This window comes from Azolla caroliniana, unplaced genomic scaffold, assembly GCF_043228905.1.
Source record: "Azolla caroliniana isolate FFs.n. ecotype wild unplaced genomic scaffold, voAzoCaro1.0.p SCAF_5, whole genome shotgun sequence".
In the NCBI taxonomy this organism is placed as follows: domain Eukaryota; kingdom Viridiplantae; phylum Streptophyta; class Polypodiopsida; order Salviniales; family Salviniaceae; genus Azolla; species Azolla caroliniana.
The window spans coordinates 19,697,649-19,703,417 of record NW_028230440.1 but is presented as its reverse complement, the minus strand read 5'-3'; positions in this window follow the sequence as shown (position 1 = coordinate 19,703,417).

The window sequence follows — 5,769 nt, the reverse complement described above, 5'->3', positions numbered from 1 at the left end:
GAAGCCGCGGAGCTGTTCGACCGGCTGGGAGTCAAGCTCTCGCTCACCACTGCATACAATCCGGAGGCGAATGGAAAGGTGGAGCGCGGACACGGACCGATCGTCAAGGCGTTGGTCCGGGCATGCGGAGGCCGAGTCGGTGACTGGCCGCGGCTGCTACCTTATGCTTTGTGGGCAGACCGGACCACGCACAGTTCGGTAACCAGGTACATGCCGACGGAGCTCATGTTCGGCCAGAAGCCGATCATGCCGATGGAACGGACGATCTCCTCATGGGCAACAGTCGATTGGAGGGACGAGATGAGCCGGGAGGAGTTGTTGGCCGCGCGTATACGACAACTCGAGCGGAGACCGGAGGACGTGGAACTGGCTACGGAGAGGCTCCGGGTGGCGAGGGCAAAGAACAAAGCCAGGTTCGACCGAACGCACCGGCTCCGACCGAAGAAAATCGAAGAAGGTGACTGGGTGCTCGTCTACGATAGCAGTCTCGACAACCAGCACCGAGCTACACGGAAGTTTGCACGAAGGTGGTTCGGGCCTTACGTGGTACGGAGCGCCAATGACAACGGGACATATCACCTGGCGGAACTCGACGGCACGAGAGTGGCGATACCGGTTGCAGGGAAGCGGATCAAAGCGTTCAAGAAGCGACATGACGACGAGCCGGACCCGGCTCTCCTAGTCAGCAGTGACGAACGATCTGGAAACGAGGAAGAACCGACGGGCGAGGAATGAAGACGGGCCGGTTTTCTCCGTCCCAACTCTCTTGGCGCATACCGGAGGATGCGCGGTTAGGTGGGGGCGGATGTCGTGAAGAAAACCGTCCATAAGCGGAATCGGCGCACCAAGGCGTGGGAACCGGTTCTTCACGCGCGCACGCTCCAAGTTGTACATAGAATCGAATTAGGAGGATGGTCGGCAGGAACGGGCCCTAACACGAGTAAAGACAAAGACCGCGCGAACAGTCTTTTCGGTCACGCGCGCGAACTGTACGAATCGGCGGCGTAACTACGCGGATGCGTGAAGAACGGAGCGGATCCCTGTCCAAAAGGGACAGGGAATAAAGCTGACATGATGGCCTGCTCATCGGCATATATAAGGAGCAGGAAAGAGCTGTTGCAGGGATCTCGGGCAGGGAGGACGAAGTGCTGTCGGACCGTTTCTGGACGCTTCTCTCTCTGTTTCCTTCCTTCTTGAGCTCCATAGCTTTCTGTGCAGGGTTCCGAGGAGGCTCGCGCTGTTTCGAGGAACGCCCGAGTGCTTCCGGCAGCACCTCCGACCTGCTACCCCGTTTGTGCGTCGAAGCGAACAGGCATCGGCATCTGTTCGCCGGCCTGTTCGGTTGTAACCAACCTGTGCCCCATCGAGGGTTGTAGTCGTGTTAGCCATTTTTGTTAATATACATATTTAGTCGTTCGCGTCTGTCTGTGTCGGTGTCTGTTCGCGTTCTCCGTGCTGAAGGGCCGTGTCCCTGTGTATCCCCGGTCCTGCGTAGCAGGTTCTCCCTCTTTCTCCTCCCTCGCTTGCTCTTTGGTTCGAGACCCCCGCGGTCCCGCCTCATCTCCACACGCACTTGCGAAATATCTCGACAACGTTGATCGACCCGCCAGAAGAACCCCATAAAACGGTATGGGTATAATGAGTACATGGTGCATCACTATGCATACATGACGAAAGTGGCGGAAGTGCGTGAGCTAGAGAGCTATGTAGAAGCGACAAAGGACGCACATTGGCATGCCGCTATGGAGGAAGAGATGGCACTTGATGCCAACAACACATGGGACCTGATTGACCCTCCTCAACATTGCAAACCGATCAGCTGCAAGTGGGTATTCAAGGTGAAGTACAATGCTGACGGTTCAGTCAACCGGTACAAGGCCCAATTAGTGGCCAAAGGATATGCGTAGACCCACGAAATTGACTATGACGAGACCTTCGCTCCAGATGCGAAGATGACGAAGGTCCGTGTGGTGCTGGCAAGGGGGTGTCATCTTCATCAGATGGACGTAAAGAGTGCGTTTCTTCAAGGGGATCTTGAAGAACAATTCTATATAATCTAGCCCCCTGAATTTCAGTCGGTGGTGAACACGTCGGTAGTGTGCCGACTCAAGAAGTCAGTTTATGGCCTGAAGCAAGCCCCCCGAGCTTGGAATTTGAAAATGACACATTGGTTGCGTAAGATGGTGTTTGCGGCCTTGAAGTTCGACTCTTCATTGTTCATCCGGAGGGGTTCGATGTGCATCCTGCTATACATGGATCATCTAGTCATCATCGGACCCAGACTCACCGAAATCAGCTGCGTGAAGTCCCAATTGTCGGCTACATTTGAAATGAAGGACCTGGGGGACCTTCATTATTTCCTCGGGATCAAAGTGATCCATACCCCTGACAACATATTGCTCTCACAACGACATTATGTGCTGAATATGCTGTACAAGTTCAACATGACTGATTGCCGACCAGTCTCAACACCCCTCGATTGGAACCTAAAGCTTTGTCCCGACTCTGGACCAGCCTGCAACGAGAAACGGTTTCGACAAATTGTCGGAAGCCTCATCTATCTTATTATCACCCGACTCGACATCAGCTATCCGACCGTGGAGTACCTTTAGTGTGTGCATCAACTACTGAGATATGTGAGTGGCACTAAGGCTGAGGGACTGTTATACTGACATGGTATAACCAAAATGCTAGTCGAATATACAGATGCCGGCTTTGCTAGTGATGCGTCAGATTGTCGGTCAACATCTGGATTTATGTTCTCTCTTGGTAGTGCGGTTGTTGCGTGGAGCAACAAGCAGCAGCCGATAGTGGCTCTATCGAGCACTACGGCTGAGTATCGGGGCGCTACCATTGCCACTTGTGAATCCATCTGACTTTGGTGGCTGTTAGAAGATGTTATGTACACATAACGTTGGTGAGGGTAGGTCACTAATATTTACATTAGTGAAGGGTATGTTCATTAATGTTAAAAAAGGGGCTAATGTGATTGGATAGAAGGAATGGTAGGTGCACACACTATCATGATTTGGGCAGACAATGAATGGAGACCCTTTTAGAAAGGCACATCTATTCAAGGGGCCTTGGAAAAGGTATAAATATGAGGCTCAGCTACCCTCATAAGGAGATTACGTCCGAAGGTTGTTGTCTTAGACACCAGTGTTGTGGGCTAGGCTTTCATCTTGACGATCGTGTTTATCTCTTCCAAGGTATTAGTCATCCTAATATCTGGCGGTATGGGACGTCAGTGGTAGGTTGGCTATGTCTAGATCATAGCTCGGGGGTGGTAGGGTGGAACAGGTTCTTCTATCCATTCTATTTTCCTTCTTTTACTTTAGTTTGGTCTATTGATTAGTAATAGACTCTTAACAGTGATATCAAAGCTTTTCCTAGCAATTTTGTTTTGTTGTTTTGATGTTTTTTGTGTGTGAGCAATGGGGATCTAACAAGGATCTTCATGCTCTTCTCAGGATTAAGACAACACTCTAAACCCGGTATTCTTCTTTCTCGATCTCTCTTCTTTCTATGATGCGTTCTTGTTGGTCAAATCAAATTTGTATTACGTTTTCTTTTCTTTTCTTTCTTCTCTCTACCACGATACGATTTTAATTATTATTGTGCATCAGGCCGAGCGTGTTTGCACTAATCGCACACGCTCAATTCATGGCCCTTTTGTATATTGCAATGTATCTCATATGCTCCCCTCTCTTAAGCCTTCTCTTACGATATTAATTATTGTTGTGCATTGGGTCGAGCGTGTTTGCCCTAATCGCACACGTTCACCTCATGGCCCTTTTGCATATGATGTTGAGTATGACACTCTTCCCTCTATTGAGCCATTACTTGGCCGAGTCTATGGGATGTTGTGGCCATAGCGAGGTGTATGTCGTCTACCTATGCCACTCTACTCTCTATTGAGCCATCACTTGGTCGATTCTATGGGAAGTTGTGGCCTTGACGAGGTATATGTCGCTTACCTATGTCACTTTACTCTTTATTGAGCCATCACTTGGCGATTCTAGGGAGATGTGGTGGTCTTGAGGAAGTGCATGTCGACTACTCTAGGGTTTCGTACCTTAAGGCATGCTTAATGTTCCATACACCTAATTGCTTATTATTCTAATTAATTTCTAATTCCACAAATTGTCATTTCACTTATATGATTATCTCATAATTATTGTTTACTCGCCCACAATTAACTCTCCTTTTCTCCCTTCCTTTTCGTGTATAAAGTATTTACGTCCATTTACCTATGATGTAACACTTCCGTGTAGACTATTTTTTTCGTATGGAATGGGCATCATGCCAGTTTTTTGGAACGATTTTTTTCCAACGGCTCATCTACGTTTAACTCATATTATCGAGCCTTAGAACTCGAGTAAAACCACATGAGTTCCCCTATTGATGTTTTACTCATAGATTTGGGTACTACATCTTTTCTCACAACACCACCACCACCACTTGTATCAATTTGTGGCTTAATGTGAGCATACTCTTAAGGCACAATTTGCTCACTTTAAATTGCAAGAGTGCAATATTTTAAAGTAGGGGAGTATGTTATGTACACATAATGTTGGTGAGGGTAGGTCATTGATATATACATTAGTGAAGCATATGTTCACTAATGTTAAAAAAGGGGCTAATGTGATTGGATAGAAGGAATGGTAGGTGCATGCACTATCATGATTTGGGCAACCAATGAATGGAGACCCTTTTAGAAAGGCACATCTATTCAAGGGGCCTAGGAAAAGGTATAAATATGAGGCTCAGCTACCCTCATAAGGAGATTACGTTGGAAGGCTGCTGTCTTAGACATCGGTGGTGCGGGCTAGGTTTTCGTCTTGACGATCATGTTTATCTCAACGGTATGGGACGTCAGTGGTAGGTTGGTTATGTCTAGATCATAGCTCGGGGGTGGTAGGGTGGAACGGGTTCTTCTATCCATTCTATTTTCCTTCTTTTACTTTAGTTTGGTCTATTGATTAGTAGTAGAATCTTAACAGAAGACCTTTGGATCGAAGTACTGACTCCGATCCCTATCTACGACGACAACATAAGTAGCATGCAGCTAGCCAAGAACCCTGTGTTCCATGCTCGGATGAAGCACATAGAAGGGCATTATCAGTTTGTGCGCGAGTGGGTCTTCAATAGTGAAGTCGAACTTCGGTATGTTTGGACGGATCGACAGGTTGCCGACATCTTCAACAAGGCACTTGGAACCGACAAGTTGCAACATTTTTCGGAGATGCTTGGGTTACAACATCTCGACATGCCGCACTTGAGGGGGAGAATCGGAACACGAACTGGGGAAACAAGTAATGGCCAAACAAGAAGCCGGAGAGAAGGAAACTGAAACAGGGGAAGACAAGAAGAAAAAGGAAGCCGAGTTAACTGAAGAAGTTGGCACATCCGAACAAGTCGGAACAAGTCGGAACAAGTGGCGACGATAGCAGAGTCAAGAAGAACAAAGGCGAACAAAGGCGAACCAGAAGAAGAAGTCCAAGACCCTGACATGTTCTGATGTGGCAAATGTTAAGAAACAAGCTCAACAAAAGCATGTGATGCTCATTGGGAAATAAGATCTTCTAAAGTAGCTATTAGGAAATTAGTACTCACAACTATTTGCCTATTCATAGCTATTTACCTATTCACAGCTATTTAGCTAGTCACAACTAATTAGCTGCGTATGTAAGTTACTTATATACTTAGGTAAAAATGTAAGAGAAGTATGAGAGTAGTTGTAAGAGGAGAAGAAGTAGGTTCTCTCTA